Source organism: Schistocerca gregaria, chromosome 8 (genome assembly GCF_023897955.1).
Source record: "Schistocerca gregaria isolate iqSchGreg1 chromosome 8, iqSchGreg1.2, whole genome shotgun sequence".
Classification (NCBI taxonomy): Eukaryota; Metazoa; Arthropoda; class Insecta; order Orthoptera; family Acrididae; genus Schistocerca; species Schistocerca gregaria.
The window spans coordinates 94,916,350-94,932,818 of NC_064927.1; positions in this window are offsets into that span (position 1 = coordinate 94,916,350).

Sequence of the window (16,469 nt, forward strand, 5' to 3'; positions counted from 1 at the left end):
GCGTCCTGGGACCTCTACTGTTCCTGATCTATATAAATGACCTGGGTGACAATCTGAGCAGTTCTCTTAGACTGTTCGCAGATGAGGCTGTAATTTACCGTCTAGTAAGGTCATCCGAAGACCAGTATCAGCTGCAAAGCGATTTAGAAAAGATTGCTGTATGGTGTGTCAGGTGGCAGTTGACGCTAAATAACGAAAACTGTGAGATGATCCACATGAGTTCCAAAAGAAATCCGTTGGAATTCGATTGCTCGATAAATAGTACAATTCGCAAGGCTGTCAATTCAACTAAGTACCTGTGTGTTAAAATTACGAACAACTTCAGTTGGAAGGACCACATAGATAATATTGTCGGGAAGGCGAGCCAAAGGTTGCGTTTCATTGGCAGGACACTTACCAGATGCAACAAGTCCACTAAAGAGACAGCTTATACTACACTCGTTCGTCCTCTGTTAGAATACTGCTGCGCGGTGTGGGATCCTTACCAGGTGGAATTGACGGAGGACATCGAAAGGGTGCAAAAAAGGGCAGCTCGTTTTGTATTATCGCGTTATAGGGGAGAGAGTGTGGCAGATATGGTAAGCGAGTTGGGATGGAAGTCATTACAGCATAGACGTTTTTCGTCGCGGCGAGACCTTCTTACGGAATTTCAGTCACCAACTTTCTCTTCCGAATGCGAAAATATTTTGTTGAGCCCAACCTACATAGGTAGGAATGATCATCAAAATAAAATAAGAGAAATCAGAGCTCGAACAGAGAGGTTTAGGTGTTCGTTTTTCCCGCTCGCTGTTCGGGAGTGGAATAGTAGAGTGATAGTATGATTGTGGTTCGATGAACACTCTGCCAAGCACTTAAATGTGAATTGCAGAGTAGTCATGTAGATGTAGATGTAGCATTCTTCACACCGAATGTATCTACGTACAATGGATGACTGAGTGGATGTTTCGTTTTTTGGTCAGTAACAGCTCGATGTTTTAATATGTTCAGTTTCTGCAATGAGAATACAGATAAAATTTTATATTCTCGTGCTTTTGTAGTGCCCTAATGTATGGATTTTTTTTTTTAGCTGGTTGAGAAGAGGTTTGTCGCAGGGTCGACATATTCTAGAAGAAATACGATAGTGCTGTGCACATAACATTCATCACACCAAAAGTACCTACGTACAATGGATGACTGGGTGGGTATTTCGTTTTTTGGTCAGTAACAGCTCGATGTTTAAATATGTTCCGATCTGCACTGAGAACATTAATAAAATTACACATTCTCGTGCCTTTGTAGTGCCCTAATGTATGGATTTTTTTCTTTAGCAGGTTGAGAAGAGCTGTGTGGCAAAGTCGACATATTCTAGAAGAAATACGCTAGTGCTGTGGACATAGCATTCTTCACACCGAATGTATCTACGTACAATGGATGACTGAGTGGATATTTCGTTTTTTGGTCAGTAACAGCTCGATGTTTAAATATGTTCAGACTCAGCATTAAGAATACAGATAATATTACACATTCTCGTGCCTTTGTAGTGCCCTAATGTATGGATTTTCTTTCTTCAGCAGGTTGAGAAGATGTGTGTGTCAGGGTCGACGTATTCTAGAAGAAATACGCTAGTGCTGAGAACATGGCATTCATCACACCGAATGTATCTACGTACAATGGATGACTGAGTGGATATTTAGTTTTTTGGTCAGTAACAGCTCGATGTTTAAATATGTTCAGACTATGAATTAAGAATATAGATAAAATTACACATTCTCGTGCCTTTGTAGTGCCATAATGTATGGATTTTCTTCCTTTAGCAGGTTGAGAAGAGGTTTGTGGCAGGGCCGACATATTCTAGAGGAAATACGCTAGTGCTGTGCACATAGCATTCTTCACACCGAATGTATCTACGTACAATGGATGACTGATTGGATATTTCGTTTTTAGGTCAGTATCAGCTCGATGTTTAAATATGTTCAGACTCTGCAGTAAGAATACAGATAATATTACACATTCTCGTGCCTTTCTAATGCCCTAATGTATGGATTCTCTTTCTTTAGCAAGTTGAGAATAGGTGTGTGGCAGGATCGACATATTCTAGAAGAAATACGCTAGTGCTGTTCACATACCATTCATCACACCGAATGTATCTACGTACAATGGATGACTGAGTGGATATTTCGGTTTTTGGTCAGTAACAGCTTGATGTTTAAATATGTTCAGATTCTGCATTAAGAATACAGATAAAATTACCCATTCTCGTGCCTCTGTAGTGCAATAATGTATGGATTTTCTTTCTATTGCAGGTCGAGAAGAGGTGTGTGCAGGGTCGACATATTCTGGAAGAAATACGCTAGTGCTGTGCACATTGCGTTCTTCACACCGAATGTATCTACGTACAATGGATGTCTGAGTGGATATTTCGTTTTTTGGACAGTAACAGCTAGATGTTTAAATATCTTCAGATTCTGCATTAAGAATACAGATAAAATTACACATTCTCGTGCCTTTGTAGTGCCCTAATGTATGGATTTTCTTTCTTTAGCAGGTTGAGAAGAGGTTTGTTGCAGGGTAGACATATTCTAGAAGAACTACGCTAGTGCTGTGCACATAGCATTCTTCACACCGAATGTATCTACGTACAATGGATGACTGGGTGGATATTTCGTTTTTTGGTCAGTAACAGCTCGATATTTAAATATGTTTAGGTTCTGCATTAAGAAAAAAATAAAAAATTATACATTCTCGTGCCTTTGTAGTGCCATAATGTATGGATTTTCTTTCTTTAGCAGGTTAAGAAGAGGCGTGTGGCAGGGTCGACATATTCTAGATGAAATACGCTAGTGCTGTGCACATAGCATTCATTACACCGAATGTATCTACGTACAATTGATGACTGGGTGGATATTTCGTCTTTTAGTCAGTAACAGCTCGATGTTTAAATATGTTCAGATTCTGCACTGAAAATAAAGATAAAACTATACATTCTCGTGCCTTTGTAGTGCCCTAATGTATGGATTTTCTTTCTTTAGCAGGATGAGGATAGGTTTGTGGCAGGGTCGACATATACTTGAAGAAATACGCTAGTGCTGTGCACATAGCATTCTTCACACGGAATGTATCTACGTACAATGGATGACTGAGTGGATATTTCGTCTTTTAGTCAGTAACAGCTCGATGTTTAAATATGTTCAGATTCTGCACTGAGAATACAGATAAAATCACACATTCACGTGCCTTTGTAGTGCCCTAATGTATGGATTTTCTTTCTTTAGCAGGTTGAGAAGAGGTCTCTTGAAGGGTCGACATATTCTAGAAGAAATACGCTAGTGAAAATGCACGTAGCATTCTTCACACCGAATGTATCTACGTACAAAGGATGACTGAGTGGATATTTCGTTTTTTGGTCAGTAACAGCTCGGTGTTTAAATATGTTCAGATTCTGCACTGTGAATACAGACAAAATTACACATTCTCGTGCCTTTGTAGTGCCCTAATGTATGGATTTTCTTTCTTTAGCAGGTTGAGAAGAGGTTTGTGGCAGGGTCGACATATACTTGAAGAAATACGCCAGTGCTGTGCACGTAGAATTCTTCACACGGAATGTATCAACGTACAATGGATGACTGAGTGGATATTTCGTCTTTTAGTCAGTAACAGCTCGATGTTTAAATATGTTCAGATTCTGCACTGAGAATACAGATAAAATTACACATTCACGTTCCTTTGTAGTGCCCTAATGTATGGATTTTCTTTCTTTTGCAGGTTGAGAAGAGGTGTCTTGAAGGGTCGACATGTTCTAGAAGAAATACGCTAGTGAAAATGCACGTAGCATTCTTCACACCGAATGTATCTACGTACAAAGGATGACTAAGTGGATATTTCGTTTTTTGGTCAGTAACAGCTCGGTGTTTAAATATGTTCAGATTTTGCACTGTGAATACAGACAAAATTACACATTCTCGTGCCTTTGTAGTGCCCTAATGTATGGATTTTCTTTCTTTAGCAGGGTGAGAAGAGGTATGTGGCAGGGTCGACATATTCTAGAAGAAATACGCTAGTGCTGTGCACATAGCATTCATTACACCGAATGTATCTACGTACAATGGATGACTGGGTGGATATTTCGTCTTTTAGTCAGTAATTGCTCGATGTTTAAATATGTTCAGATTCTGCACTGAGAATACAGACAAAATTACACATTCACGTGCTTTTGTAGTGCCCTAACGTATGGATTCTCTTTCTTTAGCAGGTTGAGAAGAGGTCTCTGGAAGGGTCGACATATTCTAGAAGAAATACGCTAGTGGTTTGCACATAGCATTCTTCACACTGAATGTATCTACGTACAATGGATGACGAGTGGATATTTCGTTTTTTGGTCAGTAACAGCTGGATGTTTAAATATGTTCAGATTCTGCGTTAAGAATACAGATAATATTACACATTCTAGTGGCTTTGTAGTGCCTTAATGTATGGATATTCTTTCTTAAGCAGGTTGAGAAGATGCATGTTGCAGGGTCGACATATTCTAGATGAAATACGCTAGTGCTGTGCACATAGCATTCATTACACCGAATGTATCTACGTACAATGGATGACTGGGTGGATATTTCGTCTTTTAATCAGTAATTGCTTGATGTTTAAATATGTTCAGATTCTGCACTGAGAATACAGATAAAACTACACATTCTCGTGCCTTTGTAGTGCCCTAATGTATGGATTTTCTTTCTTTAGCAGGTTGAGAAGAGGTATGTGGCAGGGTCGACATATTCTAGAAGAACTACGCTAGTGCTGTGCACCTAGCAATCTTCACAGCGAATGTATCGACGTACAAAGGATGACTGGGTGGATATTTCGTCTTTTGGTCAGTAACAGCTCGATGTTTAAGGGTGTTCAGATTCTGCATTAAGAATACAGTTAATATTACACATTCTCCTGCCTTTGGACTGCCCTAATGTATGGAATTTCTTTCTTTAACAGGTTGAGAAGAGGTGTTTGGCACGGTCGACATATTCTAGAAGAAATACGCTAGTGCTGTTCACATAGCATTCATCACACCGAATGAATCTACGTACAATGGATGACTGAGTGGATATTTCGTTTTATGGTCAGTAACAGCTCGATATTTAAATATGTTTAGATTCTGCATTAAGAATACATATAAAAAATTATACATTCTCGTGCCTTTGTAGTGCCCTAATGTATGGATAACCTTTCTTTAGCAGGTTTAGAAGAGGTGTGTAGCAGGGTCGACATATTCTAGAAGAAATACGCTAGTGCTGTGCACATAGCATTCTTCATACCGAATGTATCTACGTACAATGGATGACTGAGTGGATATTTCGTTATTTGGTCAGTAACAGCACGATGTTTAAATATGTTCAGATTCTGCATTAAGAATACAGATAAAATTACACATTCTCGTGCCTTTGTAGTGCAATAATGTATGGATTATATTTCCTTAGCAGGTTGAGAAGAGGTGTGATGCACGGTCGACATATTCTAGAAGAAATACGCTACTGCTGTGCACATAGCAATCTTCACACCGAAGGAATCTATGTACAATGGATGACTGGGTGGATATTTCGTCTTTTAGTCAGTAACAGCTCGATGTTTAAATATGTTCAGATTCTGCATTAAGAATACCGATAAAATTACACATTCTCGTGCCTTTGTAGTGCCCTAATGTATGGATTTTCTTTCTTTAGCAGGTTGAGAAAAGTTGTGTTGCAGTTTCGACATATTCTAGAAGAAATACGCTAGTGCTGTGAATATAGCATTCTTCACACCGAATGTATCTACGTACAATGGATGACTGAGTGGATATTTTGTTTTTTGGTCAGTAACAGCTAGATGTATAAATAAGTTCAGGGTCTGCATTAAGAATACAGATATAATTACACATTCTCGTGCCTTTGTAGTGCCCTAATGTATGGATTTTCTTTCTTTAGCAGGTTTAGAAGAGGTGTGTGGCAGGGTCGACTTTATCTAGAAGAAATACGCTAGTGCAGTGCATATAGCTTTCTTCACAACGAATGTATCTGCGTACAATGGATGACTGAGACGATATTTCGTTTTTTGGTCAGTAACAGCTCGATGTTTAAATATGTTCAGACTCTGAATTAAGAATACAGATAAAATTACACATTCTCGTGCCTTTGTAGTGCCCTAATGTATGGATTTTCTTTCTTAAGCAGGTTGAGAAAAGGTGTGTGACAGGGACGTCATATTCTAGAAGAAATACGCTAGTGCTGTGCACATAGCATTCATCACACCGAATGAATCTACGTACAATGGATGACTGAGTAGGTATTTCGTTTTTTGTTCAGTAACAGCTCGATTTTTAAATATGTTCAGATTCTGCACTGAGAATACAGATAAAATTACACATTCTCGTGCTTTTGTAGTGCGCTAAAGTATGGATTTTCTTTCTTTAGCAGGTTGAGAAGAGGTTTCTGGCAGGGTCGACATATTCTAGAAGAAATACGCTAGTGCTGTGCACATAGCATTCTTCACACCGAACGAATCTATGTACAATGGATGACTGGGTGGATATTTCGTCTTTTAGTCAGTAACAGCTCGATGTTTAAATATGTTCAGATTCTGCATTAAGAATAGAGATAAAATTACACTTTCTCGTGAATATGGAGTGCCCTAATGTATGCGTTTTCTTTCTTTAGCAGGTTGAGAAGAGGTGTGTGGCAGGGTCGACATATTCTAGAAGAATTCCGCTAGTGCTGTGCACATAGCATTCTTCACACCGAACGTATCTACATACAATCGATGTCTGAGTGGATATTTCGTTTTTTGGTCAGTAACAGCTCGATATTTAAATATGTTCAGATTCTGCATTAAGAATACAGATAAAATTACACATTTCACTGCCTTTGTAGTGCCCTAATGTATGGATTTTCTTTCTTTAGCACGGTGAGAAGAGGTTGTGGCAGGGTCGACATATTCTAGAAGAACTAAGCTAGTGCTGTGCACATAGCATTCTTCACACCGAATGTATCTACGTACAATGGATGACTGAGTGGATATTTCGTTTTTTGGTCAGTAACAGCTCGATGCTTAAATATGTTCAAATTCTGCATTAAGAATACAGATGAAATTACACATTCTTGTGCCTTTGTAGTGCCCTAATGTATGGATTTTCTTTCTTTAGTAGGCTGAGAAGAGGTGTGTTGCTGGGTCGACATATTCTAGAAGAAATACGCTAGTGCTGTGCACGTAGCATTCTTCACACCGAATGTATCTACGTACAATGGATGACTGAGTGGATATTTCGTTTCTTGGTCAGTAACAGCTCGATGTTTAAATATGTTCAGATTCTGCATTAAGAAAACAGATAAAATTACACATTCTCGTGCCTTTGGAGTGCAATAGTTTATGGATTTTCTTTCTTTAGCTGGTTGAGAAGAGGTGTGTCGCAGGGTCGACATATTCTTGAAGAAATACGCTAGTGCTGTGCACATAGCATTCTTCACACCGAATGAATCTGCGTACAATGGATGAATGCGTGGACATTTCGTCTTTTGGTCAGTAACAGCTCGATGTTTAAGTATATTCAGACTCTGATATAAGAATAGAGACAAAATTACACATTCTCGTGCCTTTTAGTGCCCTAATGTATGGATTATCTTTCGTTAGCAGGTTGAGAAAAGGTGTGTGGCCGGGTCGACATATTCTAGAAGAAATACGCTAGTGCTGTGCACATAGCATTCTTCACACCGAATGTATCTATGTACAATGGATGACTAGGTGGATATTTCGTTTTTTGGTCAGTAACAGCTCGATGTTTAAATATGTTCAGATTCTGCAATAAGAATACAGATGAAATTACACATTCTTGTGCCTTTGTAGTGCCCTAATGTATGGAATTTCTTTCTTTAGTAGGTTGAGAAGAGGTGTGTGGCAGGGTCGACATATTCTAGAAGAAATACGCTAGTTCTGTGCACATAGCATTCTTCACACCGAATGAATCTGCGTACAATGGATGACTGGGTGGATATTTCGTTTTTTGGTCAGTACCAGCTCGATGTTTAAGTATGTTCAGATTCTGCATTAAGAATAGAGATAAAATTACACATTCTCGTGAATATGGAGTGCCCTAATGTATGGGTTTTCTTTCTTTAGCAGGTTGAGAAGAGGTGTGTGGCATATTGAAGAAGAAATATGCTAGTGCTGTGCACATAGCATTCTTCACACCAAATTTATCTACGTACAATGGATGACTGAGTGGGTATTTCGTTTTTTGGTCAGTAACAGCTCAATGTTTGAAAATATTCAGACTCTGAGTTAAGAATACAGATAAAATTACACATTCTCGTGACTTTGTAGTGCCCTAATGTATGGATTTTTTTTTCTTTAGGAGGTTGAGAAACGGTGTGTGGCAGGGTCGACATATTCTAGAAGAAATACGCTAGTGCTGTGCACATAGCATTCTTCACACCGAATGTATCTACGTACAATGGGTGACTGAGTGGATATTTCGTTGTTTGGAGAGTAACAGCTAGATGTATGAATAAGTTTAGATTCTGCATTAAGAATACAGATGAAATTACACATTCTCGTGCCTTTGTAGTGCCCTAATGTATGGATTTTCTTTCATTAGCAGGTTGAGAAGAGGTGTGTGGCAGGGTCGGCATATTCTAGAAGAAATACGCTAGTGCTGTGCACATAGCATTCTTCACACCGAATGTATCTAAGTACAATGGATGACTGAGTTTATATTTCGTTTTTTAGATAGTAACAGCTAGATGTACAAATATGTTCAGATTCTGCATTAAGAATACAGATAAAAGTACACTTTCTCGTGCCTTTGTAGTGCCCTAATGTATGGATTTTCTTTCTTTAGCAGGTTGAGAAGAGGTGTGTGGCAGGGTCGACATATTCTAGAAGAAATACGCTAGTGCTGTGCACATAGCATTCTTCACACCGAATGTATCTACTTACAATGGCTGACTAAGTGGATATTTCGTTTCTTGGTCAGTAACAGCTCGATGTTTAAATATGTTCAGATTCTTCATTAAGAAAACAGATAAAATTACACATTCTCGTGCCTTTGGAGTGCCCTAATTTATGGATTGTTTTTCTTTAGCAGGTTGAGAAGAGGTTGTGGCAGGGTCGACATATTCTAGAAGAAATACGCTAGTGCTGTGCACATAGCATTCATCACACCGAATGAATCAACGTACAATGGATGACTGAGTGGATATTTCGTTTTTTGGTCAGTAACAGCTCGATGTTTAAATATGTTCAGATTCTGCACTGAGAATACAGACAAAATTACACATTCTCGTGCCTTTGTAGTGCCCTAATGTATGGATTTTCCTTCTTTAGCAGGTTGAGAAGTGGTGTGTTGCAGGGTCGATATATTCGAAAGGAAATTCGCTAGTGCTGTGCACATAGCATTCTTCACACCGAATGAATCTACGTACAATGGATGACCGGGTGGATATTTCGTCTTTTGGTCAGTAACAGCGCAATGTTTAAATATGTTCAGATTCTGCACTAAGAATTCAGATAAAATTACACATTCTCGTGCTTTGTAGTGCTCTAATGTATGGATTTTCTTTCTTTAGCAGGTTGAGAATAGTCTTGTGGCCGGGTCGACATATTCTAGAAGAAATACGCTAGTGCTGTGCACATAGCATTCATCACACCGAATGAATCATCGTACAATGGATGACTGAGTGGATATTTCGTTTTTTAGATAGTAACAGCTAGATGTACAAATATGTTCAGATTCTGCATTAAGAATACAGATAAAAGTACACTTTCTCGTGCCTTTGTAGTGCCCTAATGTATGAATTTTCTTTCTTTAGCAGGTTGAGAAGAGGTGTGTGGCAGGGTCGACATATTCTAGAAGAAATACGCTAGTGCTGTGCACATAGCATTCTTCACACCGAATCTATCTACTTACAATGGATGACTAAGTGGATATTTCGTTTCTTGGTCAGTAACAGCTCGATGTTTAAATATGTTCAGATTCTGCATTAAGAAAACAGATAAAATTACACATTCTCGTGCCTTTGGAGTGCCCTAATTTATGGATTTCCTTTCTTTAGCAGGTTGAGAAGAGGTTGTGGCAGGGTCGACATATTGTAGAAGAAATACGCTAGTGCTGTGCACATAGCATTCATCACACCGAATGAATCAACGTACAATGGATGACTAAGTGGATATTTTGTTTTTTGGTCAGTAACAGCTCGATGTTTAAATATGTTCAGATTCTGCACTGAGAATACAGACAAAATTACACATTCTCGTGCCTTTGTAGTGCCCTAATGTATGGATTTTCCTTCTTTAGCAGGTTGAGAAGAGGTGTGTGGCAGGGTCGATATATTCGAAAAGAAATTCGCTAGTGCTGTGCACATAGGAATCTTCACACCGAATGAATCTGCGTACAATGGATGACTGGGTGGATATTTCGTTTTTTGGTCAGTACCAGCTCGATGTTTAAGTATGTTCAGATTCTGCATTAAGAATAGAGATAAAATTACACATTCTCGTGAATATGGAGTGCTCTAATGTATGGGTTTTCTTTCTTTGGCAGGTTGAGAAGAGGTGTGTGGCATATTGAAGAAGGAATATGCTAGTGCTGTGCACATAGCATTCTTCACACCGAATTTATCTACGTACAATGGATGACTGAGGGTATATTTCGTTTTTTGGCCAGTAACAGCTAGATGTATAAATACGTTCATATTCTGCATTAAGAATACAGATAAAAGTACATATTCTCGTGCCTTTGTAGTGCCCTAATGTATAAACTTTCCATCTTTAGCAGGTTGAGAAGAGGTGTGTGTCATTGTCGACATATTCTAGAAGAAATACGCTGGTGCTGTGCACATAGCATTCTTCACACCGAATGTATCTACGTACAATGGGTGACTGAGTGGATATTTCGTTTTTTGGACAGTAACAGCTAGATGTATGAATATGTTTAGATTCTGCATTAAGAATACTGATAAAATTACACATTCTCGTGCCTTTGTAGTGCCCTAATGTATGGATTTTCTTTCATTAGCAGGTTGAGAAGAGGTGTGTGGCAGGGTCGGCATATTCTAGAAGAAATACGCTAGTGCTGTGCACGTAGCATTCTTCACACCGAATGTATCTACGTACAATGGGTGACTGAGTGGATATTTCGTTATTTGGTCAGTAGCAGCTCCATGTTTAAATATGTTCAGACTCTGCATTAAGAATACAGATAAAATTACACATTCTCGTGCCTTTATAGTGCAATAAAGTATGGATTTTCTTTCTTTAGCAGGTTGAGAAGAGGTATGTGGCAGGGCCGACATATTCTAGAAGAAATACGCTAGTGCTGTGCACATAGCACTCTTCACACCAAATGAATCTACATACAGTGGATGACTGGGTGGATATTTCGTCTTTTGGTCAGTAACAGCTCAATGTTTAAATATGTTCAGATTCTGCATTAAGAATACAGATAAAATTACACATTCTCGGGCCTTTGTAGTGCCCTAATGTATGGATTTTCTTTCTTTAGCAGGTTGAGAAGAGGAGTGTGGCAGGGTCGACATATTCTAGACGAAATACGCTAGTGCTGCGCACATAGCATTCTTCACAGCGAATGAATCTACGTACAATGGATGACTGAGTGGATATTTAGTTTTTTGGACAGTAACAGCTAGATGTATAAGTATGTTCAGACTCTGCATTAAGAATACAGATAAAATTACACATTCTCGTGCCTTTGTAGTGTCATAATGTATGGATTTTCTTTCTTTAGCAGGTTGAGAAGAGGTGTGTGGCAGGGTCGACGTTTTCTAGAAGAAATACGCTAGTGCTGTGCACATAGCATTCTTCAAACCGAATGAATCTACGTACAATGGATGACTGAATGGATATTTCGTTTTTTGGTCAGTAACAGCTCGATGTTTAAATATATTCAGATTCTGCATTAAGAAAACAGATAAAATTACACATTCTCGTGCCTTTGGAGTGCCCTAATTTATGGATTTTCTTTCTTTAGCAGGTTGAGAAGAGGTTGTGGCAGGGTCGACATATTCTAGAAGAAATACGCTAGTGCTGTGCACATAGCATTCATCACACCGAATGAATCAACGTACAATGGATGACTGAGTGGATATTTCGTTTTTTGGTCAGTAACAGCTCGATTTTTAAATATGTTCAGATTCTGCACTGAGAATACAGACAAAATTACACATTCTCGTGCCTTTGTAGTGCCCTAATGTATGGATTTTCCTTCTTTAGCAGGTTGAGAAGAGGTGTGTGGCAGGGTCGACATATTTTAGAAGAAATACGCTAGTGCTGTGCACATAGCATTCATCACATCGAATGAATCTACGTACAATGGGTGACTGAGTGGATATTTCGTTTTTTGGTCTGTAACAGCTCGATGTTTAAATATGTTCAAATTCTGCGTTAAAAATACAGATAAAATTACATATTCTCGTGCCTTTGTAGTGCCCTAATGTATGGATTTTCTTTCTTTAGCTGGTTGAGAAGAGGTGTGTGGCACCGTCGACATATTCTAGAAGAAATACGCTATTGCTGTGAATATAGCAATCTTTACACCGAATGTATCTACGTACAATGGATGACTGAGTGGATATTCGTTATGTGGTCAGTAACAGCTCGATGTTTAAATATGTTCAGACTCTGCATTACGAATACTGATAAAATTACACATTCTCGTGCCTTTGTAGTGCCCTAATGTGTGGATTTTCTTTCTTTAGCAGGTTGAGAAGAGGTTTCTGGAAGTTTCGACATATTCTAGAAGAAATACGCTAGTGCTGTGCACATAGCATTCTTTACACCGACTGTATCTACGTACAATGGATTACTGACTGGATATTTCGTTTCTTGGTCGGTAACAGTTCGATGTTTAAATATGTTCAGAGTCTGCATTAAGAATACAGATAAAATTACACATTCTCGTGCCTTTGGAGCGCCCTAATTTATGGATTTTCTTTCTTTAGCTGGTTGAGAAGAGGTGTGTGGCACGGTGGACATATTCTAGAAGAAATACGCTAGTGCTGTGCACATAGCATTCTTCACACCCAATGTTTCTATGTGCAATGGATGACTGAGAGGATATTTGCTTTTTGGTCGGTAACAGCTCGATGTTTAAATACGTTCAGACTCTACATTAAGAATACAGATAATATTACACATTCTCGTGCCTTTGTAGTGCCCTAATACATGGATTTTCTTTCTTTAGCAGGTTGAGAAGAGGTGTGTGGCAGGGTCGACATATAACATTCTCGTGCCTTTGTAGTGCCCTAATATGTGGATTTTCTTTCTTTAGCAGTTTGAGAAGAGGTTTCTGGTAGGGTCGACATATTGTAGAAGAAATACGCTAGTGCTGTGCACATAGCATTCTTCACACCGAATGTATCTATGTACAATGGATGACTAAGTGGATATATCGTTTTTTGGTCAGTAACAGCTCGATGTTTAAATATGTTCAGACTCTACATTAAGAATACAGATAATATTACACATTCTCGTGCCTTTGTAGTGCCCTAATACATGGATTTTCTTTCTTTAGCAGGTTGAGAAGAGGTGTGTGGCAGGGTCGACATATTCTAGAAGAAATACGCTAGTGCTGTGCACATAGCATTCATCACACCGAATGAATCTACGTACAATGGATGACTGAGTGGATATTTCGTTTCTTGGTCAGTAACAGCTTGATGTTTAAATATGGTCAGATTCTGCATTAAGAATTCAGTTACAATTACACATTCTCGTGCCTTTGTAGTGCCCTAATGTATGGATTTTCTTTCTTTAGCAGGTTGAGAAAAGGTTTCTGGTAGGGTCGACATATTCTAGAAGAAATACGCTAGTGCTGTGCACATAGCTTTCTTCACACCGCATGTAATTACGTATGTTCAGATTCTGCATTAAGAATACAGATAAAATTAAACATTCTCGTGCCTTTGTAGTGCCCTAATATATGGATTTTCTTTCTTTAGCAGTTTGAGAAGAGGTTTCTGGTAGGGTCGACATATTGTAGAAGAAATACGCTAGTGCTGTGCACATAGCATTCTTCACACCGAATGTATCTATGTACAATGGATGACTGAGTGGATATATCGTTTTTTGGTCAGTAACAGCTCGATGTTTAAATATGTTCAGATTCTGCATTAAGAATACAGATAAAATTACACATTCTTGTGCCTTTGTAGTGCCCTATTGTACGGATGACTGAGTGGATATTTCGTGTTTTGGTCAGTAACAACTCGGTGTTTAAATATGTTCAGACTCTGAAATAAGAATACAGAAAAAATTACACCTTCTCGAGATTTGGAGTGGCCTAATGTATGGATTTTCTTTATTTAGCAAGTTTGGAAGAGGTGTGTGGCAAGTTCGACATATTCTAGAAGAAATACGCTAGTGCTGTGCATATAGCATTCGTTACACCGAATGTATCTACATACAATGGATGACTGAGTGGATATTTCGTTTTTTGGTCAGTACCAGCTCGATGTTTAAATATGTTCAGACTCTGAATTAAGAATACAGATAAAATTACACATTCTCGTGCATTTGTAGTGCAGTAATGTATGGATTTTCTTTCTTTAGCAGGTTGAGAAGACGAGTGTGGCAGAGTCGACATATTGTAGAAGAAATACGCTAGGGCTGTGCACATACCATTCTTCACACCGAATGTATCTACGTACAATGGATGACTGAGTGGATATTTCGTTTCTTGGTCTTTAACAGCTCGATGTTTAAATACGTACAGATTCTGTTTTAAGAATACAGATAAAATTTTACATTCTCGTGCCTTTGTAGTGCTCTAATGTATGGATTTTCTTTGTTTAGTAGGGTTGGAAGAGGTGTGTTTCAAGGTCGACATATTCTAGAAGAAATACGCTAGTGCTGTGCATGTAGCATTCTTCACACCGAGTGTATCTACGTACAATGGATGACTGAGTGGATATTTCGTTTTTTGGTCAATAACAGCTCGATGTTTAAATATGTTCAGACTCTGAATTAAGAATACAGATAAAATTACACATTCTCGTGCCTTTGTAGTGCCCTAATTTATGGATTTTCTTTCTTCAGCAGGTTGAGAAGAGGTGTGTGGCAGATTCGTCATATTCTAGAAGAAGTACTCTAGTGCTGTGTATATAGCATTCATCACACCGAATGTATCTACGTACAATGGATGACTGAGTGCATATTTCGTTTTTTGGTCTGTAACAGCTCGATGTTTAAATATGTTCAGACTCTGAATGAAGAATACAGATAAAATTACACATTCTCATGCCTCTGTAGTGCCCTAATGTATGGTATTTCTTATTTAGCAGGTTGAGAAGAGGTGTGTTTCAAGTTCGACATATTCTAGAAGAAATACGCTAGTGCTGTGCATATAGCATTCGTTACACCGAATGTATCTACGTACAATGGATGACTGAGTGGGTACTTCGTTTTTTGGTAAGTAATAGCTCGATGTTTAAATGTGTTCAGATTCTGCACTGAGAATACAGATGAAATTATAGGTTCTCGTGCCTTTGTAGTGCCCTATGCATGGATTTTCTTTCTTTAGCACGTTGAGAAGAGGTGTGCTGCAGGGTCGACATATTCTATAAGAAATACGCTAGTGCTGTGCACATAGCATTCTTCACACCGAATGTATCTACGTATAATGGATGACTGAGTGGATAACTCGTTTTCTGGTCAGTAACAGCTCGATGTTAAATTTGTCAGATTTCAATTAAGAATACAGATAAAATTACAGGTCCTCGTGCCTTTGTAGTGCCCTATGTATGGATTTTCTTGCTTTAGCACGTTGAGAAGAGGTGTGTGGCAGGGTCGATATATTCAAGAAGAAATACGTTAGTGCTGTGCAAATAGCATTCTTCACATCGAATGTATCTACGTACAATGGATGACTGAGTGGATATTTTGGTTTTTGGTCTGTAACAGCACGATGTTTAAATATGTTCAGACTCTGCATTAAGAATAGAGATCAAATTACACATTCTCGTGCCTTTGTAGTGCCCTAATGTATGGATTTGCTTTCTTTAGCATGTTGAGAAGAGGTGTGTGGCAGGTTCGACATATTCTAGAAGAAATACGCTATTGCTGTGCACATAGTATTTTTGACACAAAATGAATCTACGTACAATGGATGGCTGAGTGGATATTTCGTTTTTTAGTCAGTAGCAGCTCGATGTTCTAAATATATTAAGACTCTGCATTAAGATTACTGATAAAAATACACATTCTCGTGCATTTGTAGTGCCCTAATGTTTGGATTTTCTTTCTTTAGCAGGTTGAGAAGAGGTTTGTACAGGGTCGTCATATTCTAGAAGAAATACGCTAGTGCTGTGCACATAGCATTCTTCACACCGAATGTATCTACGTACAATGTATGACTGAGTGGATATTTCGTTTTTTGGTCAGTAACAACTCGGTGTTTAAATATGTTCAGACTCTGAATTAAGAATACAGAAAAAATTACACCTTCTCGTGCCTTTGGAGTG